At 43.8% G+C, this 27,041-nt stretch overlaps 1 protein-coding gene and 1 pseudogene across 1 annotated transcript in view; both read right to left on the bottom strand.

Moving 5' to 3' along the window:
* Positions 1-27,041, bottom strand: part of LOC126108298 (uncharacterized) — a 535,066-nt gene that overhangs the window by 292,631 nt on the left and 215,394 nt on the right. The window lies entirely within an intron of this gene.
* On the bottom strand, positions 24,191-24,308 carry LOC126109002 (5S ribosomal RNA; annotated as a pseudogene).

The following is a 27,041-nucleotide window of genomic DNA, read 5'->3' as shown; positions in this document are numbered from 1 at the left end:
TTCTAGAGGACTGCTGACCTCAGAAGTTGAGTCCCATAGTGCTCAGAGCCATTTGAACTATTTGAACTTCCCCGGGAAAGGCAAAAGTGCCGAGTTCGAATCTCGGTCGGGCACACAGTTTGAATGTGCCTGGAAGCTTCAACTCGAACTACATTTTTGGGTAGAGAGACTATTACATTGGATAATACCCAATAACTGTCAGAAAATACCTGACAAGGAGCAGAACTGGAAGAATATGTGCAGAACGTTGTGTCCAGAAATTCAAGCATTTCATTTTACGAGATGAAAAATTTGTCTGGTAGTGTTACGAATTTACTTCTCCCAATCACATTAATGCAACGGCCTTGCCGCAGTGGATACACCGGTTCCTGTGAGATCACCGAAGTTAAGCGCTGTCGGGCGTGGTCGACACTTGGATGTGTCACCATCCAGGCCGCCATGCGCTGTTGCCATTTTCGGGGTGCACTCTGCCTCGTGATGCCAAATGAGGAGCTACTCGGCCGAACTGTAGCGGCTTCAGTCAAGAATACCACCATAACGACCGGGAGAGCGGTGTGCTGACTTCACACCCCTCCTATCCACATCCTCCACTGAGGATGACACGGCGGTCGGATGGTCCCGGCAGGCGACTCGTGGCCTCAAGACGGAGTGCAATCACATTAATGAGAGCACCACCTACAACCGACGTCAACATGCAACAACCACTCTCAGATGGCAAGTGACGGCACTAGCAGTGAAGCACATTAGCAGGACGTGGAAACAATGCCGTCGTTGTTTGCAGTGCGGAAACGGAGCGAGTCATCTGACGTCCAAAACGGCGTAACCATTGGCCTTTGGACCAAGGGTCGAAGCGATTCCGATATGGTCAACTTTTTAAACAGCTCGTGCTCCGTTATGTTTTCAAGCATAACAGGTATGGCAGAACGGTGCTATCTTAAACAGGTGACGAGGCAACTGTGCTGCAACACAGGCCGTAGATGACAGGGGTGATGATGATGATGATGATGATGATGCTTGGTTTGTGGGGCACTCAACTGAGCAGTCATCTGCGCCCGTACAAAGTCCCAGTTTTTTCACAGTCCAAATTTCTTCACAGTCCAATCTAGTCACAGTCACGAGTGATGAGGATGATGATGAAATGTGAAGACCAAACACCCAGTCGACAGGTACAGAAAATCACCAATCCGGCCGGGAATCGAACTCAGGACCCTGTGATCCAGAGGTATCAACGCTAGCCGCTAGACCAGGAGCTGCAGACCGAGGACAGGGATGAACGACGGCTCCCGAGATGTGCGCGGGCGGACAGACGTGTTAACGACTGCCCAACTGACCACCCAGATGATGCAAGGATCTACCAACGGCGTCTCCTCAATGACCGTTTAGCGAACGTTACTCTGTATAGGCCCCTCCAGCAGACAAGTGGATCATGGAACCATGCTTTCTGCTGTTCATCGCATAAAAAGAATAGAATTTGCACGCCAATATGGCAATTCAAATGTTCACTGAGTGGATAAAGGTGATCGTTTCAGTTAAATCACACCATCGGGCACATGGCCGTATAACATTATTTGTTTATGGTTCATTTAGATCTTTACATTTTTTGTTCAAAATCTTCTCCTATTGGTACTATGTTTTCTGTACATGTAAAATGAAGTGTACTATACCGGAGATCGAAGTTCTTTGAGTTATGTATGTAAAATACAACGTAAATTGTTTATTAAGTTGAATAACATTCAGATGGCCTTTTGTACAGTATGTGATCAAAACCATCCGGACACCTGGCTGAAAATGGCTTACAAGTTCGTGGCGCCTTCCATTGGTAATGCTGGAATCCAGTATGGTGTTGGCCCACCCTGAACCTTGATGACAGCTCTCGTAGGCATACGTTCAGTCAGGTGCTGGAAGGTTTCTTGGGGAATGGCGGCCCATTCTTCACGCAGTGCTGCACTGAGGAGAGGTATCGATGTTGGTCGCTGAAACCTATCACGATATGGGCGTTCCAAAACATCCCAACATTCTATAGGATTCAGGTCAGGATTCTGTGCACGCCACTCCATTACAGCATGCTATTGTCATGTAACCACTCCGCCACAGGCCGAAAATTATGAACAGGTGTTCGGTCGTGTTGAAAGATGCAATCGCCATCCCCAAATTGCTCTTCATCAGTGGGGAGCAAGAAGGTGCTTAAAACATTGATATAGGCTCGTCCTGTGATAGTGACACACAAAACAACAAGAGGTCCATGAAAAACACGACCACACCATAACGCCACCGCCTCCCAATATTACTGTTGGCACTATACAGGCTGGTAGATGACGTTCACCGGGCATTCGCCATACCCACATCCTGCCATCGGATCACCGCATTGTCTACATCTACATCTACATCTACATCTACAAGGATACTCTGCAAATCACACTTAAGTGCCTGGCAGAGGGTTCATCGAACCACCTTCACAATTCTCCATTATTGCAATCTCGTATAACGCGCGGAAAGAATGAACACCTATATCTTTCCGTACGAGCTCTTATTACCCTTATTTTATCGTGGTCATCGTTCCTCCCTATGTATATCTCTTGGAACAAATTGCGCATTCGGAGGAGAAAGTTGGTGATTGGAATTTCGTGAGGAGATTACGTCGCAACGAAAACCGCCTTTCTTTTAATGATTTCCAGCCCAAATCCTGTATCATTTCTGTGGCACTCTCTCCCATATTTCGCAATAGTACAAAACGTGCTGCCTTTCTTTGAACTTTTTCGATGTACTCCGTCGGTCCTATCTGGTAAGGATTCCTTGCCGCACAGCAGTATTCTAAAAGAGGGCGGATAAGTGTAGTGTAGGCAGTTTCCTTAGTAGGTCTGTTACATTTTCTAACTGTCCTGCCAATAAAACGCAGTCTCTTGTTAGCCTTCCCCACAATATTTTCTATATGTTCCTTCCAACTTAAGTTGTTCGTAATTGTAATACCTAGGCTTTTAGTTGAATTTAGGGCTTTTAGATTAGACTGATTTTTCGTGTAACCGAGGTTTAACGAGTTCCTTTCAGTACTCATGTGGATGACCTCACACTTTTCGTTATTTAGGGTCAACTGCCACTTCTCGCACCTTTCCGATATTTCTTCTAAATCGTTTTGATCTTTTGATGACTTTATTAGTCGATATGCGATAGCGTCATCTGCAAACAACCGAAGGCGGCTGCTCAGATTCTCTCCCAAATCGTTTGTATGGATAAGGAACAGCAAAGGGCCCATGACACTACCTTCGGGAACGCCAGAAATCATTTGTATTTTACTCGATGACTTTCCGTTAATTACTACGAACTGTGATCTCTCTGACAGGAAATCGCAAATCCAGTCACATAACTGAGACCATATTCCATAAGCACGCAATTTCACTTCAAGCCGCTTGTGTGGTACAGTGTCAAAAGCCTTCCGTAAATCCAGAAATACGTAATCGATATGAAATCCCTTGTCAATAGCACTCAACACTTAATATGAATAAAGAGTTAGTTGTGTTTCACAGGAACGATGTTTTCTAAACCCATGTTGACTCTGTGTCAATAGACCGTAATCCATAATGTTCGAACACAACATTTGTTCTAAAATCCTGCTGCATATCGACGTTAACGATATGGGCCTGTAATTTAGTGGACTACTCTTACTAACTTTCTTGAATATTGGTGTGACCTGTGCAACTTTCCAGTGTTTGGGTACCGATCTCTCGTCGAGCAAACGGTTGTATATGATTGTGAAGTATAGAGCTAATGCATCAGCATACTTCGAAAAGAATCTAGTTGGTATACAGTCTGGACCAGAAGACTTGGCTATATTAAGTGATTTAAGTTGCTTCACTACTCCGAGGATATTTACTTCTATGTTACTCATGTTGGCAGCTGTTCTCGATTCGAATTCTGGAGTATTTACCTCGTCTCCTATTGTGAATGCATTTCGGAAGGCTGTGTTTAGTAACTCTGCTTTGGCAGTACTGTTTTCGATAGTATCTCCATTGCTATCGCGCAGAAAAGGCATTGATTGTTTCTTGCCGCTAACATACTTCACATACGACCATATTCTCTTTCTATTTTCTGTCAGGTTTCGAGACAAAGTTTCGTTGTGGAAACTGTTATAGACATCTCGCATTAAAGTCCGTGCTAAATTTCGAGCTTCTGTAAAAGATCGCCAATCTTTGGGATTTTGCATCTGTTTAAATTTGGCATCTTTGCTTCGTTGCATCTGCAACAGTGTTCTAACCTGTTTCGTGTACCAAGGAGGATCAGCTCCGTCGTTCGTTAATTTATTTGGTATAAATCTCTCAACTGCTGCCGATACTATTTCTTTGAATGTAAGCCACATCTGGTCTACACTTATATTATTAATTTGGAATGAGTGGAGATTGTCTCTCAGGATGGCGACAAGTGAATTTTTATATGCTTTTTTGAATAGGTATATTTTTCGCTTATTTTTAGAGGATTTGGGTATTGCAATATTCAATCTCGCTACGACAACCCTGTGTTATTTGCTGACAAGAGTTCAAGTGTGTTTTCACAACCGTTTACTATTCCCATAGGCTCATGAACTAACTGTTGAAATAATTTTCAGAGAATGCGTTTACCACAATTTCGGATGATATTTTATGCGTACCTCCGTAGTTATACACGTATTTTCGCCAACATATCCAGGGTAAATTAAAGTCACCACCAACTATTCTCATGTGGTCGGGTACCGTTTTGAAATCAAACTCAAGTTTTCTTTGAACGTTTCAGCAACTGTATCATCTGAATTGGGAGGTCGGTAAAAGGATCCAATTATTATTTTATTCCGGTTGCCAACAATGACCTCTGCCCATACTAACTCAGAGGAAGTATCTACTTCAGTATCGCAACAAGTTAAACTACTTCTGACAGCAACAAACACACCACCGCCCGCCAACCGTGTTTAGCCTATCCTTTCGGAAGACTGTTAGGTTCTTCGCAAAAATTTCGACTGAGCTTATATCCGGAAAACCAACTTTCAGTGCCTATAACGATTTGAGCATCAGTGCTTTCTATTAGCGCTTGGAGCTCTGGTACTTTCCCAACACAGCTACGACAATTTACAACTGTTATGCCAATGGTTCCTGTATCTACGTCCTTCCTGTGCTCAGCCTGCACCCTTTGTTACTGCAGCCCTCCTCGTGTTTTCCCGAGACACTCTAACCGAAAAAACCGCCCAGTCGACGCCACACAGACCCTGCTACCCGTGTAGCCGGCTCCTGAATATAGTGGACACCTGACCTATTCAGCGGAACCCAAAACCCAACCACCAATTGGCCCAAGTCGAGGAATCTGCAGCCTATACGGTCACAGAACCGTCTGAGCCTCTGAATCAGACCCTCCACTCGACTCTGTACCAGAGGTCCGCAGTCGGTCCTGTCCACTATGCTGCAAATGGTCAGCTCTGCTTTCATCTTGCAAGCAAGACTGGCAGCCTTTACCACTTCGGTTAGCCGCTCGAAACCAGAGAGAGTCTCTTCTGATCCACACATCATTGGTACCGACGTGAGAAACCACCTGCAGTTTGCTGCACCTTGTTCTCTTCATGGCACCCGGGAGGACCGTTTCCACATCTGGAGTGACTCCATGTACATGGAGTACACATTAGTTTTCTTACCCTTCTAGTCAGCCATGTCGTTAAGGGGCCCCCATAACGTGGATAACGTTGGATATCCCAACTACCAGTAATCCCAGTTATTCGTCACTCCACACAACGTTTTTCTATTGTTCAATCGTCCAATGTTTACGCTCCTTACACCAAGCGAGCCGTCGTTCGACATTTACCGGCGTGATTTGTGGCTTATGAGCATCCGCCCGACCATGAGATCAAAGTTTTCTCACCTCCCGCCTAACTGTCATAGTACTTGCTGTGGATCCCGATGCACTTTCGAATTCCTGTGTGATGGTGTGGATACATGACTGCCTATTACACATTACGACCATCTTCAAATGTTGGCGGTCTCCACCAGTCAACAGATGACGTCGGCCAGTACGCTTTTGTGCTGTACGTGTCCATTCACTTTCCTACTTCACTGTCACATCAGAAACAGTCGACCTAGTGATGTTTAGGAGTGTGGAAATCTCGCGTACATACATATGACACAAGTGACATCCAATCACCTGACCACGTTCGAAGTCTGTGGCGTCAGTGCGTAGATTAAGGTACAGCCTTTCATGTAAAAATAAAATTATTGAGATATCTTAGCACGTGTTTTTTAATTTCAAAACGGAACTTACTTAAAAGACACGCCTCGTACTATACCGGAAGTTGTAGTACTTTGAGTTATTTGTGTAAAATGCTTTGTAAATTGTTTATTACGTTCAATAATTTTCTGTTGACCTTTTATATTTGAAAATATTCGTGTACATACATTGTTCATGTTGATGTAAATTTGACAATTAACGAAATGGTCACGCTTAAGAGCAATGTAAGAAATAGGTGTTATACAGAAGCCAGTGTGCTTCTGTCGGAAATGAAAGTGACTCAGGGGAGTGGAAAAGGTGGTGAGGGCGAATGGGCGCGCTGCCTAGAGCAAGCGCGGGAAGTAAGTTCAAATGGCTCTGAGCACTATGGGACTTAACCTCTGAGGTCATCAGTCCCCTAGAACTTAGAACTACTTACACCTAACTAACCTAAGGACATCACACACACCCATGCCCGAGGCAGGATTCGAACCTGCGATCGTAGTGGTCGCGCTATTCCAGACTGGAGCGCCTAGAACCGCTCGGCCATCCTTGCTGACTCACCCTGTTATTTCATTCTAATCATACACCTGTGTATGGTTGCTTCCTGTTGTATGATTAATCCGAGTATCCTGTTTTCCTGACTTATGAAGTGTCAGGTTAATATAAAGAGGCACCATTTAAATGGTTTTTGTGTAAATAATAAAAAAGTTTTGTTAACCGTTGAAAAGTGTTATAGTAAAAGTTTGCTTACGTAAAATTCTAACCGAGTGAAGCCAATTTACTATAATCTGTTAAATGACTATACAGAATTAGTTCAAAGCGTAATAACTTTTGAAAGTAAATTCCAGTAAGAAAGAGGTTTTCTTGAAGTGAAATAATCGGTATAAAATGTGTGTGCTTTAGTATTTTAGTATTTAAGTTTTATGATTACGGAAAATACTTTTCTAAAGGACCCCTCTGTCCAAATTGTTTTAGCTTCCCCGAAGTTATCTACTGCGCTTTTCCTTTTTTAAAAACGTAATGTATAAGGGTGTAGTCCAACATCGTTTAAGTGGAGTTTTATTTATCTGAAGAAACAAATTAAACAGTAGCAAAAAAGTTGGAAAAATTCGTAGTTCTGCTTTTCCAATACTTGACTGTTTCATTGTCTGGATTATTAGTACATGTTTTAAACCACTAAATGAACTTGGAACTGAATTGTCCTAGCTTCAGAATAATATTATTAAAACTGCATTTCTGTCTGCTGGGTAATATCTTAGGAGAAGAAGTGAATAGTCTCTTATCCATTAGACACAACACATGGTCAAATCCTGCCAAAAGGGTATCTCTATTGAAACTTCCTGGCAGATTAAAACTGTGTGCCCGACCGAGACTCGAACTCGGGACCTTTGCCTTTCGCGGGCAAAGCGCTCTACCAACTGAGCTACCGAAGCACGACTCACGCTCGGTACTCACAGCTTTACTTCTGCCAGTATCTCGTCTCCTACCTTCCAAACTTTACAGAAGCTCTCCTGCGAACCTTGCAGAACTAGCACTCCTGAAAGAAAGGATATAGCGGAGACATGGCTTAGCCACAGCCTGGGGGATGTTTCCAGAATGAGATTTTCACTCTGTACCGGGCGTGAGTCGTGCTTCGGTAGCTCAGTTGGTAGAGCACTTGCACGCGAAAGGCAAAGGTCCCGAGTTCGAGTCTCGGTCGGGCACACAGTTGTAATCTTCCAGGAAGTTTCATATCAGCGCACACTCCGCTGCAGAGTGAAAATCTCATTCTGGTATCTCTATTGATTAGCTTTTCCTATAAACAGGACTATCCTCCCATAGTGTACTTTATATGGAAACTAAACTAAATTTTTGTAAGAGGGTTCTACGTGCAACATAGAAACAGGGTTTCTGTTATTTAGGTAAAAGCACACTAAATTGCAGTGGTAGTGGTAGGTTTATAGCCGTCACTGGGTATGGTGCGAAGTGCCTGAAAGCAAGCACATGGAAACAATCATCAGAAGGCTTCAGGCTGGAGGAATGGAGAGATATGGTCTGCGGAATATTTATGTGGAATTCCCCTGAGTGATCTCATCGTGCTGCAAGACTCAACACATATATGCACATATGCTTGGGTACCATGTCCTCCCCTACATGCAATTTATTTTCCCTCTACACGATGGCATCTAGCAACAGGACCATGTAACGTCTCACACAGCTCACAGCATGGTCGGAGAGCAGCCGGGTGTGTTTACCATACGGTCGTGCCACCAAAGCGCTGGATTTAGCTGCGCGGGGTAGCCGCGCTGTCTCAGGCGCTTTGCCACGGTTGGTGCAGCTCCACCCGTATGAAAAGTAAATGAAAACACCTAGAGCCGTCCTTATGATATTTTGTCGCCACCAATTTCAACGCTTCAGTGCGTCATCTTCAGGCAGTTTTTGATGCGATACAGGTTGATATGATCTCCTTGCATACCACATCTGTTGTCAGCATTACTGGTTGGAGTGCTGACACATTATCTGCGCCTCCAGTAATGCTGGCAACAGATGTGATATGCAAGGAGATCATATCAACCCGTATCGCATCAACAGCCTGTAGATGACGCACTGAAGCGTTGAAACTTGTAGCGACAAAACATAAGAAAATCATAAGGACGGCTCTAGGTGTTTTTATTTACTTACCACGATAGTAAACGGCCGTCGTCCGAGAGACCTCTTGCTAAAAGGACGGACATTCAAGAACCCCCCGTCGGAGAGTTGAGTTCTCCCTCGGTCGTGTGTGTGTGTGTGTGTTTTTTGTCCTTAGTGTAAGTTAGTTTAACTTAGATTAAGTAGTGCCCAAGCCTAGGGACCAATGACCTCAGCAGCTTGGTCTCATTGTATTGTATGTGAACCGGGGACCTAGAAACGACGGAGAGGCTCCGTACCCGCACTGCCGCAGTGCTCCACAACCCCACGACGACTACCGCAGTCCACTTCACCCCTCCGCCGCTCCACACCGAACCCAGGGTTATTGTGCGGTTCGGCCCCCGGTGGATCCTGCAGGAAACGACTCACACCAGACGAGTGTAACCCCTATGTTTGCGTGATAGAGGAATGTTGGTGTACGCGTACGTGGAGAACTTGTTGGCCGCAGCAATCGCCGACATAGAGCTTGGTCCAATAGAAACATACCACAAATTAAAAAAAAAAAAGAAACCCCTCTGGATTTAAATCCAACCGCGAGTCTGTCGGACGACGTCGATCTAGATGTTCGCGCCATGGATTCTCAACCGATTGACTTAGCAAGCTACGGCACTGGAGTCGACCTGGTTCCAGATCCCTGTCGGTACCTTCTGGAATGTTGCTGACACTCTTCCTGCACGCCTCACAGCGGTCCACGCTACAAGAGGTGGTTATTCATGCTTGTGACGGGTGGTCACCCTAATGTGAGTGAACAGTGCATTTTCAGTAGAGTCCAGTGGCTTCTTTTCTGAAGTTATAAGAGATTGACAGGACTATTTATTCTTAGAATTAATGTGGAGTCCTCTTTTACCTCTTGTTACACAGACAGAGTGGCGGAACATTATTTTTTAGAGCAGTAGAATCGCGTATTTTATGGTCCCTGTAAACATTTCATAAGCCACCGGCCTGACCATGGTGGTAATACCAATTCCCATAAGGTCACCGAAGTTAAGCGCTGTCGGGCTGGGTCAGCACTTGGATAGATGACCGTACGGTCTGCCTAGCGCTGTTGGCAAGAGGGGTGCATTCAGCCCTTGTCAGGCAAACTGAGGAGCTACTTGGCTGAGAAGTAGCGGCTCCGGTCTCGTAAATTGAGCATACGGCCGGGAGAGCAGTGTGCTGACCACGCGCCCCTCCATATCTGCATCCAGTGGCCCCTATGTGCTGAAGATGACACGGCGGCCGGTCGGTACCGTTGGGCCTTCATGACCTGTTCGGGCGGAGTTTAGTTTAGAGTAAACATATCGTGTCAACTCAGTTTCAATAACCAGGGATTTTTATGGTGAGCCTGAAACTTTTTTTCACCTAATCAGAGTAGTAGAACTGACATTGTTACATAACGTTAGTGTACAGGAGGTGATAGAATTTTCTCACTTAAACATACCCAGTGAGGCACGTAGAAGAACCGCCGCACTGGTAAGTCTGCCACGACCTTACTGGCTTCAAAGTATTTTGAGATTGGAGGGGAGGTTTACAGTGGAAGTTCTCAACTCAGCAGTGGCGCCTTGGGTTCGAACTACACAACAGGCAGTGGACTGCTGTTGACCTTTCACTACAGTTGCGGCCGCTCTTGACGGTTCTGGCAAGGTACTCGATGCCGCCTGCCCAGATGGAGTTTCGCTGGTCGTCTGCACACACTGAGGTCATTGGCTCGCTCGTATGGACACGGCGACGCAAATGTTTCCCTGTTATCGCCAATGGGCCCTGGTAACTAGCAGGGAGGAGACTTACATTGCCTCTATCAATTATCGGGGAGAAGCATTTGGAAGTTCGTCGCAGACCGTGGCATAGTGACCTGTGACATGCTCTCAGTCACGTTCGACATCATTCAGTGTCTCGGTGGTCTGCTTCTCAACCGAAGGAGGCTTAACTTCAGCACTGGCATCTGGCTGGTCTCCGATAGCGGCGCTCACGTTCCGGCCCACAGTTAATTCACGCAATGGCAATACCGTGGTAGCGAAGCAAAGTATAAGAGTTCTCTAATATTTGTATAGAGTTGAAACAACATGGAAGAGGAGAAAGCTAGTGAAATACATTTGTGTGATTACTTCCCATTAACTGAGTGGAAGGCTGGTGCTAGCTCCAAAACTGAAGCTACAAAACTCTCAGAGAAGGGAAGAGGAGCCCTTCGGGAGCTTTTGTTGTGATTCAGGTGATGAGAAAGCTCAATGTTGGTTCTGGAAAATCAAGGAAATATAAAAAAAAAAACTAAATGTCAGTTTAGACTCTAATACTATAGAATTGAAAGATAGCCATGGCTGAATTTCCTGACACACGCTTTTGTGGTGGCATTCGACTAAAACAAAGGGGGTTAGAATCCTGGTAGTGGACGAAATTTTCGATGCCAGTATTTGGACAGCAAAGGAAAGAGAAATGGTGGCGTAAAGTTCTTGATCACAGTCCTGAATTAAATTCTGAACCTCTCCACAATGTCTCGTGAAGTTTGAGTGTCTGACATTATTCATGATGATCCATTATTTGAATGGGGATTTTAACCTTGACAGAACCATTCATGCTATCTGAGTAAGCTATATGGCAGCACCATTTTTTCATCCCCTCCCTTCTCTGATCATCATCATACAACACAAATATAACACTACACTGTACACACGTCCGATCATCCTGATTCCCTAAACCAACTCAGGCAAATGCCAGAGTGTTTCCTTTGAAAGAGCACAGCCAACCTCGCTCCCCATCCTTCCATAATCCGACGGACCGATGATCTCGCTATTTGGTCCCCTGCCCCAAACGAACCAACCAACCAACCAACCACTGTACACACAGCCATTACATTCACCTACACTCTACAAATACACATATGTGACACCTCTGACATATCCGCAAGGAAACAGGTCAGTCTGTGTGAACGTAGAAAACTCTTTCCCACAGTCAACTGAATCTACCTTGTACGATATCCCAGCTGACTGTACCATAATTTGCAGAAATGCAGACCATATCTGACGCAACCAGAGTTTTTTCACCTCACTGGAATGTACTAATTCAGCTGGGTATTGATGGTCACTTTGGTAGAGAATTACAATAGTGTGATGAGTTAATAACACTACCCTCAGCTAAAGTAAATAGATGCAATATTTCATGACTTAGTTCGACACCCACGACTATGATCGGAACTAGTATCACATGGTATGAAGAGAATTTTTTGGCTGAGTTTTAGACTTCTTCGAAGGAAGAGTGCACCATGTTGTCGTGGATGGAGAATAATCAGTAGACATAGAAGAAACTTCAGGGATCTTTGGTGCTCATGTTGCACAGTAATGACCTAACACACAATGTAATATCAGAACTTTTTCAGATATAGATACATTTATAGGCAATGAAGTGCTTTCTGAAGGAAGCTGTACTAATATTAACTTAGAAGGTAAACAGATTTCTAAGTGGTGGAAAGATTAGCAATCTGCATGAAGTGTTCAGAAATGTAACATTATGTACTCTACAAAACGAAACGATGTAGTATCCTGTGCGCACAGTATCACTGACTCACCAATGGAGTCAGTCAACTCATACAGATATGTGGTGGTGACAGTTTGTGGAGATACGAAATTTAAAGGTCCGTAGGCGCAGTCGTAGCTAGAGCACGTGACACATGGCATGACACCATCATAATGCAATGTCTGCAACGGCGACTGCATAGAAAACATTCAAGTGACGTACCCTATAATACTGCTCAAGTATGTGATACACATAGAAAATAGGACTAACTGGGGATACTGAACGTAATCAAATAATGAAAGTTTAAATGGTTACAGGTTCGCTCGAATCACGGGAAAGCGCAACAGAGAAACTAAAAAGCATAGCTGGAAGGCACATGAAAATGGAAGTCATCCATCCCGTAAAAACCTGGTCACTAGATTTATTAGTATAAGAATCAGTACTAGTATTAGATTAAGTGAGCGAGACTATACAGGAAAGGCTACACCGTGCACTGAAGCACCGCAGTCTGTACGATCAGAAGTTTTTGAGAAAGTTGCCTACGATGAGAAACTGGCTCGTTTATCTGAACAGGATTGGTTAACTGCGTTTAGTTCTTCTTCCTCTTCGGAGAAAACTTCACAAATGATTACTCCAAGAAATATTATTGTATTATTTTCTGATTCGCAATATAAATCGTTATGGTATAACGAAGTCCCTTTCGCGTTGTTGGAATTTTCTTTCATAAAAAAGATCAGAGGGTAACATTGACATTATTGATGAAAGTGTCATGGGTGGGTGGGAAAGGGGGGACTAGTGTAAGATACCAGGTAGAATCACACCGTAATCAGTTCTTGGTCTATTCGTTTTCTAAAACACATTTAATGACATTACCATCATATGATAAATGGTTCAAAAGCAGTATTTTTCTGAAGGGTGAAGTATAGCGAGCAAAGATTATTCACAACTCATACAGAAACCAGACTGCAGTTGCAAGAGCCGAAGAACATGAAAGGAAAGCTGTAGGTGAGAAGGGAGAGAGACACGATTATAGCCTTTCGCTGATGTTATTCGATATATTGTAATATTATTGGGTTTCGGATACTCGGTATATAAAATATTTGTCACAAAAGAGAAGAACAGCCATCGAGCTGTAGTTGGTAAAATGTTATATTTTTGTAATGTGCGTCCACACAAAGTCGCGCAGATGCGAAACATATGAAACATATGAATGATAAAAATGTATCTTTTGTTATGTATAGTTCTAGAGACTTGATTGCCTTTCACTGTTTCATTGCAGACATGTGAATAAGTGCAGTGTAGCATCGCTACAGGTTATACTATGTTTTGTGTACCTACGAAAAAATGTAAATCTTTGAACAAAGGCTTCGAAAACACGTGTGACGCAATGAAATACTCACACGCAAGCAAGGACATCTAATTGCAAGAAAATAATGGACAGACAAAACAAGACTTTGTTATACCACGCAATGTGTGAAAGAAATAACAAATGTATGTTTTATGTTCCTAAGATATCTGTTCATGTTCGGTGGTATGGATTCTTTTAGAACATATTGATGAGTAATCATGAAATCTTTTTCTATCTATTCTTTTCTTTAAGTAACTCAATGTCCTTTTGGTGAGTGCTAACTATGTTACAGGTCTGCTCATTATAGTGGGATCTGGGTTGTTTCCGAGAGGCTACTAATGTATTCAACCTCATATTTCATAACCATTGAGAAAACCCACATTCTTCTATCCATTTCCTTTTTCTTTTTTTTGGAACGTTGAAATAGGTCCCTTAGGTACGGTATTTGTATCGAAGAATCAGACTGCGTGAAGACAATCCGGGTTAAATCTCAGCCTGAAGCCGCCTTTGCGTAAACAGACATTATTTCTTCTGAGCACAATCGTGAACCGACTCAACCCATTTCAAAACTCTGCTCTCTCGCTCCGACCTGCACCAAAACCGGCTAAGAAATTGCCGTGAGTGCAGACTCTAGTACAAATTGCATTATCATTATTATCTGTAATATTATCTACACTACTGGCCATTAAAATTGCTACACCAAGAAGAAATGCAGATGATAAACGGGTATTCGTTGGACAAATATGTTATACTAGAACTGACATGTGGTTACATTTTCACGCAATTTGGGTCCATAGATCCCGAGACATCAGTACCCAGAACAACCACCTCTGGCCGTAAGAACGGCCTCGATACGCGTGGGCATTGAGTCAAACAGAGCTTGGATGGCTTCTACAGGTAGAGCTGCCCGTGCAGCTTCAACACGATACCACAGTTCATCAAGACTAGTTATTGGCGTATTGTGATGAGCCAGTTGCTCTGCCACCATTGACCAGACGTTTTCAATTGGTGAGAGATCTGGAGAATGTGCTGGCCAGGGCAGCAGTTCAACATTTTCTATACCCAGAAAGGTCCGTACAGGACCTGCAACATGCAGTCGTGCATATTCCTGCTGAAATGTAGGGTTTCGCAGGGATCGAATGAAGGGTAGAGCCACGGGTCGTAACACATCTGAAATGTAACGTCCACTGTTCAAAGTACGGTCAGTGCGAACAAGAGGTGACCGAGACGTGTAACCGACGGTGCTCCATACCATCACGCCGGGTGATACGCCAGTATGGCGATGACGAATACACGCTTCCATTGTGTGTTCACCGCGATGTCGCCAAAAGCGGATGAGACCATCGTGATGCTGTAAACAGAAACTGGATTCATCCGAAATAATGACGTTTTGCCATTCGTGCACCCAGGTTCGTCGTCGAGTACACCATCGCAGTCGCTCCTGTCTGTGATGCAGCGTCAAGGGTAACCGCAGACATGGTCTCCGAGCTGATAGTCCTTGCAGCTGCAAACGTCGTCTAACTGTTCGTGCAGATGGTTGTCGTCTTGCAAACGTCCCCATCTGTTGACTCAGGGTTCGAGACGTAGCTGCACGATCCGATACAGCCATACAGATAAGATGCCTGTCATCTCGACTGCTAGTAATACGAGGCCGTTGGCATCTAGCGTTCGTATTACCCTCCTGAACCCACCGATTCCATATTCAGCTAAGAGTCATTGGATCTCGACCAACGCGAGCAGCAATGTCGCGATACGAGAAACAGCAATCGCGATAGGTGACAATCCGACCTTCATCAAAGTCGGAAACGTGATGGTACGCATTTCTCCTCCTTAAACTAGGCATCACAACAACGTTTCACCAGGCAACACCGGTCAACTACTGTTTATGTATGAGAAATCGGTTGGAAACTTTCCTCATGTCAGCACGTTATAGGTGTCGCCACCGGCGCCAAACTTGTGTGAATGCTCTGAAAAGCTAATCATTTGCATATCACAGCATCTTATTCCTTTCGCTTTAATTCCGCGTCTTTAGAACGTCATATTCGTGGTGTAGCAATTTTAATGGCCAGTAGTGTAGTATCTGTGAGCTGGCTATCCGTGCTGTAATGCCACTTGAATTACGTAACCGTTACGGCACCTCACCTCAACCTCTCGATACCAGCAATATTCTACTGTGTTTCTGTAAAATAGTTAACATATTTCTGTGACAACATTCAGATTTGATTTCATTAATGTAGAGGTACTTTGATACATCGATATGTTTATATTGCAATGATATTATTCTTATGTGTATTCCTTCTTTTGTCAGCATGATCTTTAACGTACTTGTAACTCTGATTTTTGGGCGCGTAAGCGGTTATTAGAGAGTCAAGTCTTGGCCGTCACGTTGAAAGGACTCCAATTGTAGTCAGTTTATGAAATGCGAACTTTAACAGTGGGGAAGATATTTTCAAGTATGTTTTATATTGTGAAGTGATGTTGCAACAAAAATAATAAAAAAGAAGTGTAACTTAAATTCGGAGTGCTGATTACTTTTTTTACATCACCATTGTCTTAACTTGCAAATGTCTAGTCTTCAAGGATTGTTTATGAAACACATCTATAAAACTTTTGAATATCGCAGAATAACACCTACACCTCTTTGCATCCGAGCTTGGAATCATCATTACGTTGATTTTCGACGATTGAGCCACGAGTTCACAACGAGACCAGCGCGGGAAACACGAAAAGATGAGTGCCTAGTTTATCCATTATTTCAAGAAATGACTTTATTAACTGTGCTCTAATGATACCTGCCACATAATATAACTTTGTAGTTGCCCGAAAGTGCAATATTTAGCAGCGTGAGCATCACTACAATCATAAGTAATTTTTGACCTTTGTTATGGTAGGGTTGTTAGAGTGTGTAGAATGGGGATGGTGCACGATCTCACCAAGTCTGACCGTGAGCAGTTTGTGACAGCCGACAGGGTGCGCACGAGTATATCGGATACTGGACGACTTGTCGGGTGTTCTAAAGAAATGTTCAAATGTGTGTGAAATCTTATGGGACTTAACTGCTAAGGTCATCAGTCCCTAAGCTTACACACTACTTAACCTAAATTATCCTAAGGACGAACACACACACCCATGCCCGAGGGAGGAGTCGAACCTCCACCGGGACCAGCCACACAGTCCATGACTACAGCGCCTTTGACCGCTCGGCTAATCCCGCGTGGCTCGGGTGTTCTAGCAATGGCGTGGCGAGCGTCTTCAACACGTGGCGCGACCAAGCTGAAGACACGTCCAGACGTCATGGGGTTGGGTGACCCCAACTTACTTCAGATGTCGGGCGCTGCGGGCTGTGCAGGCGGCGAACTGTTGGAGGAACTAACGTCGGACTTTATTGCTGGGCAGAATACAATCGTGTCCGAACTCACAGTGGTCCGAACACTCCTAACGATGGGCCTCCGCAGCCGACGGCCCTCGCATGTGACAATGTTAACACCGGGACACTGGCGACTGCGGCTGGAATGAGCACTTCATCATCGGCACTGGACATTGGTGCAGCAGCAGAGCTTTGCACGGTCCGATGAATCCCGGTATCTTCTTCATCGTGACGGTGGGAGAGCGCGAATCTACATCTACATCTACATTTATACTCCGCAAGCCACCCGACGGTGTGTGGCGGAGGGCACTTTACGTGTCCCTGTCATTACCTCCCTTTCCTGTTCCAGTCGCGTACGGTTCGCTGGAAGAACGACTGCCGGAATGCCTCCGTGCACGCTGGAATCTCTCTAATTTTATATTCGTGATCTCCTCGGGAGGTATAAGTAGGGGGGAAGCAATATATTAGATGCCTCATCCAGAGACGCAGCCTCTCGAAACCTGGACAGCAAGCTACACCGCGATGCTGAGCGCCTCTCTTGCAGAGTCTGCCACTTGAGTTTGCTAAACATCTCCGTAAGGCTATCACGCTTACCAAATAACCCTGTGACGAAACACGCCGCTCTTCTTTGGATCTTCTCTATCTCCTGCGTCAACCTGATCTGGTACGGATCCCACACTGATGAGCGATATTCAAGTATAGGTCAAACGAGTGCTTTGTAAGCCACCTCCGTTGTTGATGGACTACATTTTCTAAGGACTCTCACAATGAATCTCAACCTGGCACCCGCCTTACCGACAATTAATTTTATATGATCATTCCAGTTCAAATCGTTCCGTACGCATACTCCCAAATATTTTATAGAAGTAACTGCTACCAGTGTTTCTTCAGCCATCATACTGTATAATCATACAATAAAGGATCTTTCTTTCTATGTATTCGCAATGCATTACATTTGTCTATGTTAAGGGTCAGTTGCCAATCCGTGCACCAAGTGCCTATCCGCTGCAGATGTTCCTGCATTTGGCTGCAATTTTCTAATGCTGAAACTTCTCTGCATACTACAGCATCATCAGCGAAAAGCCGCATGGAACTTCCGACACTATCTACTAGGTCTTATATATATATTGTGAAAAGCAATGGTCCCATAACACTCCCCTGTAGACGTCTCTCCATTGAGAACAACATGCTGTGTTCTGTTTGCTAAAAACTCTTCAATCCAGCCACACAGCTGGTCTGATATTCCGTAGGCTCTTACTTTGTTTATCAGGCGACAGTGCGGAACTGTATCGAACGCCTTCCGGAAGGCAAGGAAAATGGCATCTACCTGGGAGCCTGTATCTAATATTTTCTGGGTCTCGTGAACAAATAAAGCGAGTTGGGTCTCACACGATCGCTGTTTCCGGAATCCATGTTGATTCCTACAGATTCTGGGTTTCTAGAAATGACATGATACGCGAGCAAAAAACATGTTCTAAAATTCTACAACAGATCGATGTCAGAGATATAGGCGTATAGTTTTGCGCATCTGCTCGACGACCTTTATTGAATACTGGAACTACCTGTGCTCTTTTCCAATCGTTTGGAACCTTCCGTTCCTCTAGAGTCTTGCAGTACACGGCTGTCGGCTTCCAGGGGAACAGCTCCTTGACACCTGTAATATGGGAGGGAGAAGAACTGGCAGAGGCTCCATTACACTCTGGAGAACACTCACGTGACCACCTGTGGGTCCAGTGGACCTCGTGCAAGGCATTACATAGGCCAAGGAACATCGTACAGTGGTTGCAGACGACGTACATATCTTCAAGACGAACGTGTTACCCGACGGCAGCGGCATTTTTCATGAAGATAATGCGCCATGTCACAAGGCCAGCAGCATGATGAAGAGGTTAGAGGAACAAATTTGTGAGTTCCAATTGACGTGCTGGCTCCCCAAACTCGCCAGAACACATCTGGCATGTGATCCAACGTAGAGTAAGAGGTCTTCGCTTCCCTCCCTGGAAATTGTGGGAATTAGGTGACCTCTGTGTGCAGATGTGGTGTTAACTCCTTACAATGACCTAGCAAGCCCTCACTGCTCTCATGGCACGATGCGTCGCCGCTGTTACCGGTGTCAGAGGTGGACGTGATGGCTATTTGCTAGGTTGTCATAATGTCCTGGATGTTATAATGAATGACCCTCCTCTGAGATTATCTTTCTTTATATAGAGATAACCGATATCATGTATACTGTCGATTCTCGAATAGTTTAAGATTATCTCAGCTGTTTCATTAAAAGAATTCATATGATTTTGTATTCAATGTATTATATTTCAGGCTGAAATGTATAAAAAAAGAAATTAATGTGTTACAATCGATATGTACTGACGGTTAAAATTACTCTTCTTTTAAAAATAATTGAAATTACAAAATTCGTGGTATACTTAAAATTCATATTATTAATTGCAAAAACCAACAGTGATTATTAAATTTATTTCTAGGTTGATTTACAAAATAATTATGTATTTTAGTGAAGGTTCTAATTGGTAAAGAAAGTTTGTAAACTCTTTTGCTTTGTAAACTCTTTGGAATAATGTTTGTGCCGCAGAATGTAAGGAGTCTTAAGCATGCCTCTGATGGATGTAGACCTTTTCTAAGTTTGTCATCAACAATGCAGTTATTGTTCTTTTTTTAATGTGGAAAATGTAGAATCGGTGTGATGCTGAAAGATGTGGCAAAGAATAAGATTTAAGAATAATACAGGTAAACCTTTATTAGTTATTTAGTCAACAAGAACCTACAAAATCGAAATTTTACCTGCAAGACAGTACCCCTAGACAGGACCTTGAACTATCGACAACAACAACGAGATAATGGAGATGAGTAAACAGTTATTCTTTTGCATATCTTACGCCTCTAGAAACTTTCAAAATTTGTGGAAAGACTGAATTTTAATAGTGATGTGTGGGAGGGAATGAGCGTTCAGTGTGGAGTGACAGTATCAAAGAAATATTATCTGAAAACTAGAAATCATTATGTTAGCATCGAATATACATGTAGGCGTAAGGAACTCTTTCTTGAAATTATTTGTCTGAAACGACAACAATGTGCAGCGCAAGGTTGAAAAAATAGAAGCTGATAAACTATGAGCAACGTAAGGTTGAAAGAAATAGAAGCATTAGAATTGTGGTGTTACAAAATAATGCTGAATATTTGATGGGCTTTGCTCAAAAACTGAACCAGGAGACAATCGAATCAGAGGGAAAATAACTTTAGAGCATAAGTTGACTAACGACGGGACCGCATGGCAATCGGAAATTTGTAATTTCAGAACCTCTCCCAAAGCAGTTCGAGGCGGCTCTCAAATATACCCGAGAAAATCGTCTTTGAATCCTTCTGAGGATTTTTATATTGCTAAATGAAGGTGGTATTTGTCCGACCAGCTGCGTGGCCCTGTGCTAAGGTGCTTACGTGTTGTGCGTTGCGGTCTGCGTTCCTGTCCTGGCAGAATCAAGCTTTTAAACATAGGTGCGTGTCCTATAAGGGTAAAGTACAAAAATATAGAAAAAAAATTAATTTCTATTTCTTTTTCAAATATACCCTTTTAATTGACAATCTTTTATGAAATATCTGTAATGAAGAACTTTTGGTTGCAATGAAAACTGGATTTGTGTTCAATATATAGGGTGAACATTAACAAAACCGACAAACTTCACGGACAGATTCTTGACTGGAAATGGAAGAAAATAGTTCCTATGAACATGCATCTGCAAATGCATGGTGTACGTTCAACGACAATAAATCGTCCCGGGACATAGCACAGAGATGCATCACATGCATGTCACAGCAGAATGTTGAAAGCGCCCTCCGTGGGATGCGATGCACGCCTTCACACGTCGCATCACGGGTGACGCACCCTTTCACTCTTTCACACATTCCACCCACTCTCCGAAAAGCGTCAATGGCGTCGTGAACACGTTGTTAAGGGGTCTGCACCTCAATAACTGGTCCATCATACACAGTGCGTTTCAGATGACCTCAGAGGTAAAAATGCAGGAGGTTTAAGTCCGGTTGTCTAGCAGGACATACTTCAGGTTCATGTGCGTCATATCCAGCGACTCGGGAAGATTTTGTTGAGGCGACTGCGAACTGTAACTTGGAACTGGAGTGTAGCTTCCTCATGCAGAAAGCATCTAACCTGTCGTATTGCTAAAGGCACATTCTCAAGCAGTCCTGGCGGAGTATTCAGCAGGAAGCCGAAGTACGTTCCTCCAGCGAGGCGTTGAGGAATAATAACCGGTCGAAGTATGTGGTCGCCGAGAATCCCCGCCCACACATTGATGCTGAACCGAAACTGATGGGAAGCCTCAACCATTCCTTGAGAATTGTCTGTAGCCGCAGGTGACGACTACGCAGATTGATGATGGCAGCCGGCCGGAGTAGCCATGCAGTTCTAGGCGCTACAGTCTGGAACCGAGCGACAGCTACGGTCGCAGGTTCGAATCCTGCCACTGGCATTCATGTGTGTTATCTCCTTAGGTTAGTTAGGTTTAAGTAGTTCTAAGTTCTAGGGGACTGATGACCTCAGAAGTTAAGACCCATAGTGCTCAGAGCCATTTGAATAATTTTGATGATGGCAGTTCTGGTAAAGGTTGCTTCGCCGGGAAAGAGGAATGATGCCATCTTCGATGGTCAGGTGCGAAAATCATCGAAAAAGTCATTCTTGTAGAGGGAAATCCGCCACAGATAACCCTGGCACTAGTAACAGGTGGTACAGATAGTAGCAGCTGTAACGCAGGGAACACATAATCGTACTTTGGCTGACACCATGTTGGCCGGCCACTTGCCTGGAGCTTGCATCCTGTAGAACTGTATCCCCCAATTCTGACATATGCACAGTCCGCCACCTCCCTAGACGTTCGTCTGTCTGAAAGGACCAATGATCAAACTAATGCCCAAAAAGGGCCTGATATGTTGTGGTTGGTGTCTGCGAGGATGCTTGTTTTCGTATAGCAGTGCAGCCTCTTGATCGTTTTCATCTGCTGGGTCGTGCACAACACCATCTAGGCTTGTTCCCAAAATGAATACCGGACCATTCTGGTGCTTGCAATGGGGTGCGTCAATCACACAGCCCGCAACACGCAAGCAACACACGGCGCATGGTTAGAGGAACTTCATTCATCAGCACCATCTCTGGATGCATATACGTAGGCAGGCAGTAAAGGAAACAAAAAAATTATGAGTAGGTATTAAAATCCATGGAGAAGAAATAAAATCTTGGAGGTTCGCTGATGACATTGTAATTCTGTGAAGGACAGCAAAGGACTTGGAAGAGCAGTTGAATGGAATGGACAGTGTCTTGAAAGGAGGATATAAGGTGAACATCAACAAAAACAAAACGAGGGTAATGGAATGTACTCGAATTAAGTGTAATGACGCTGAGGGAATTAGATTAGGAAACGTAAGTTAAAGTAGTAAAGGAGTTATGCTATTTGGGGAGCAAAATAACTGATGATGGCCGAAGTAGAGAGGATATAAAATGTAGTCTGGCAATGGCAAGGAAAGCGTTTCTGAAGAAGAGGAATTTGTTAACAACGAGTATAGATTTAAGTATCAGGAAGTCGTTTCTGAAAGTGAAGAAGATTAGATGGGTAGCTCACATAACTAATGAGGAGGTATTGAAGAGGATTGGGGAGAAGAGGAGTTTGGGGCACAACTTGACTAGAAGAAGGGATCGGTTGGCAGGACATGTTTTGAGGCATGAAGGGATTACCAATTTGGTATTGGAGGGCAGCGTGGAGGGTAAAAATCGTAGAGGGAGACCAAGAGACGAATACACTAAGCAGATTCAGAAGCATGTAGGTTGCAGCAGGTACTGGGAGATGAAGAAGCTTGCACAGGATAGAGTAGCATGGAGAACTGCATCAAACCAGTCTCAGGACTGAAGACCACAACAACAACAACAACAACAACATACATCGGCTCTTTTTTCCTCTATTTCCAGTCAGAAATCGGTCCTTTCAGTTTGCCAGTTTTATTAGTATTCAGTCTGTATATTTGAAATAAGAAGCGGCACTTTTTGACAAAAGTGATGATTACACATGTTACTTAGAATATATTTGATGAATTTTATACTTAAATTACTTAAGTATTAGAACTGAACGGAAAAACGGAAAGAACAATGATCGAAACTTGTCTTAATTTAGTGATTACCAGTCTCATGAGCACTGTGTAGTCTACGCTTCACGGAAATTTTCGTAGAAGATTCACGTTTGTTTGAAAATCAGGTTGCACCTGAAATCGAGCTCACTGCCGCCGCCTCCTCACAAACACGCACCCAACACGGCGAGCGAGACGCTACCACAACGGCAAGCAGCTCGTCGAAAAACATGTGCATTATTTCAGCAAGTTAACATGTTTCGGCAACGTGTGAGTCGGTTTACTCGAGAATTTGGGGAGTTGCATCGAACTGCTCTGGGAGATGTGTATTGCAGTTCTGAACTTCACGTGCCATAAATACAAAAAAAAAGACTGTGTGTACCATGAGAATGTTGTACCATAATAGAACAAGAGGTATTTGAAAAAAAAATTTCATAAATCTTGTTATTTCGTCCCTACGTTCAGCACCAACTTGTAACTTTCTCACAAGCACTGAACATATTAAACGCTCTCTGCTGGCATCTTCCTGTGTCAGTCTTCCTGTCTCCGTTCTTGGTACCTACACGCCTGCAACTCTTTACAAATTACCACCTCATTTTTTTTCTTTGATCGCTGCTCCTCTCTCACTGCATGTACTTGTGCTTGTATAGTTTCCATTATCAGCAACTGTATGAAATTAACGGCATTTTAGATAAACGTTGTACCATCAGGAGACAAGAAAAATATGAAATATTTATTTCAAGGATCGTACAAACAATAAAAAAAAGCACTCCGTCACCAGGCCACAAGTGGCCCCTCGGGACAATCCGACCGCCGTGTCATCCACAGCTGAGGATGCGGATAGGAGGGGCGTGTGGTCAGCACACCGCTCTCCCAGTCGTTACGATGGTTTTCTTTGACCGGAGCCGCTACTATTCGGTCGATTAGCTCCTCAATTAGCATCACGAGGTTGAGTGCACCCCGAAAAATGGCAACAGCGCATGGCGGCCGGGACGGTCACCCATCCAAGTGCAGGCCACGCCCGACAGCGCTTAACTTCGGTGAGCTGACGGGAACCGGCGTATCCACTGCGGCAAGGCCGTTGCCGTACAAACAATACCTTCAAACCAATAAGTTCTCAGAGATCAAGGACAAAGTGTACAAGACAGTACAGCAAACAACAAACATTATCCAAGGTTTTATTGCGGTTCCAGGTTCATCTACGTCTACATGAATACTCTGCAACTCACAATTAAGTGTGCGGCAGAGGGTAATCGAACCTCATTCAACCTATTTTTTCTACGGTTCTACTCTCTAACAGCGCCCCCGAAAGCGAGCACTTAAACCTGTGTGTGGGAGCTCTCATTTCTGTTATTTTAACAGGGTGATCGTTCATCGCAATGTAATTGGGAGCCAACAGAATATTTTCGCATTCGGGGGAGAATGTTGGTGATTGAAATTTCAAAGCCGGCCGAAGTGGCCGAACGGTTCTAGGCGCTACAATCGCAGGTTCGAATCCTGCCTCGGGCATGGATGTGTGTGATACCCTTAGGTTAGGTTTAAGGAGTTCTAAGTTCTAGGGGACTGATAACCTGAGCAGTTGAGTCCCATAGCCATTTGAACCATTTTTTTCAAACTTCAAACTTCACGACAAGGTTCTGCCGCAATGAAAACCGCCCTTGTTTTAATGAATGCCACCCTATTTCACTCATGTCCGTTGCACTCTCTCCCCTATTCCGCGACAGTGAAAAACGAGACACTCTCCTTCGAACTTTTTTGATGTCCTCCATCAGTCACATCTGATGTGGAACCTACATCGCACAACAATACTCCACAAGAGGGCGGACAAGCGTGCCGTACGCAGTCGCTTTAGTCGACAGCTCGTATTTTTTAACCGTTCCACCAATAAATCGCTCTCTTTGATTTACTTTACCCATAACATTAGGAATGTGATCGTTCCAGTTGAAGTTATTCATAATTGTAATCTTTAAGTATTTAGTTGAATTTACAGCCTTTACATTTGTGTAATTAAAACCTGTTCTTTATGGAAAGAAGTTGTCACCCCATAAGGTATTCAGTATCTGTTCAAGATAAAACAATGATGTTTCAACATAAGTCATGTAGCAACAAAATGAGTTTGCCTTTGGCTTCTAGCCCATACCAAGGATACACAGTAGCTACATGAAACTCGTAAGTGTGCGCTGTAAGGGATACTAAGTACCTGTGGTCTAGCGACCGCGACTATAATTCAAAATTGAAATGTCTTCGGTCCCGGGTTCGAATCCCGCCGCTGCTTAAATTTTGATTAATAATCAGCATTGGTGGCCGAGGACTTCCGGCGTAAGAAGTCACCCCTCATTCTGCCAAGGGCCCTATCAAAGGGGCGGAGGAGCGGATAGAGTTTCAGGGCATTCTCTTGTCCTAGGGGTCGGAAACTGCCCCTAAAGGCGGAAGAATTAGCAATAATCAACGACATGAGGATGCACAAGGCAATTGATCGTAACGTGTATCCACAGGACATATGACATGTAATTGAAGAAGTGTAATAATGACCTCTCCATTGGCAAAACATTCCGGATCTCCAAGGCAGAGGTTACCATCAGGAAAAGACTGAATAATCAACTGAAGGATAACGTTCAACGAGATGGGGCGTGGAATGTCAGGAGCTTGAACGTGGTAGGTAAACTATAAAATCAGAAAAGGGAAATGCAAAGGCTGAATCTAGATATAGTAGAGGTCAGTGGAGTGGTGGAAACAAGACAAGAACATTTGGTCGGATGAGTATAGGGTAATATCAACAGCAGCAGAAAATGGTATAATGGGAGGAGGATTTGTTATGAACAGAAACGTAGGGCAGAGAGTGTGTTACCGTGAACAGTTCAGTGATAGGGTTGTTCTTATCAGAATCGACAGCAAACCAACACCAACGATAGTTCAGGTATACATGCAGACGTCGCAAGCTGAAGATGAAGAGATAGAAAAAGTTTATGAGGATACTGAAAGGGCAAAAAATGTTCAAATGTGTGTGAAATCTTAAGGTCCTTAACTGCTAAGGTCATCAGTCCCTAAGCTTACACACTACTTAACCTAAATTATCTAAGGACAAACACACACCCCATACCCGAGGGAGGACTCGAACCTCCGCCGGGATCAGCAGCACAGTCCACGACTGCAGCGCCCTATACCGCCTGGCTAATCCCACGCGGTTGAAAGAGCAATAGAGAATGTAAAGGTATATGAAAAGCTAATAGTCATGGGAGACTGGAATGCAGTAGGACTGGAAGGAGTACAAGAAAAGGTTAACAGGAGAACAAGGGCTAGGGACAAGGAATGAGAGAGGAGTAAGACTAATTGAGTTCTGCAACAAGTTTCAGCTAGTAACATCGAAAGCTCTGTTCAAGAGTCACAAGAGGAGGAGATATGCTAGGAAAAGGTTGTGTGATACGGGAAGATTTCAGTTACATTACATCAAGGACAGATAGAGATTCCGAAATCAGATACTGGATTGTTAGGCGTATCCTGGAGATCACAATTATAGTAATGATGAAGAGTAGGCTGAAGTTTAAGACATTAGTCAGGAAGAATCAATATGCAAAAAAGTGCAATACACAAGTACTAAGGAATGATGAGATATGGTTGAAGCTTTCTTATGCTATAGATTCAACAATAAGGAATTGCTGAATAGACAGTGTATTTGAAGAGGAATGGACATTTCTAAAAAGGGTCATCACAGAAGCTGGGAAAGGAAACATGGGTACAAAGAAGGTAACTGCAAAGAAACCACGAGTAACAGAATAAATACTTTAATTGATCGATGAAAGGAGGAAAAATGTGAAGACA

This window comes from Schistocerca cancellata, chromosome 11 (genome assembly GCF_023864275.1).
Source record: "Schistocerca cancellata isolate TAMUIC-IGC-003103 chromosome 11, iqSchCanc2.1, whole genome shotgun sequence".
Classification (NCBI taxonomy): domain Eukaryota; kingdom Metazoa; phylum Arthropoda; class Insecta; order Orthoptera; family Acrididae; genus Schistocerca; species Schistocerca cancellata.
Note: the sequence above shows the minus strand (reverse complement) of the source record. Positions and strands in the feature narration are given on the sequence as shown.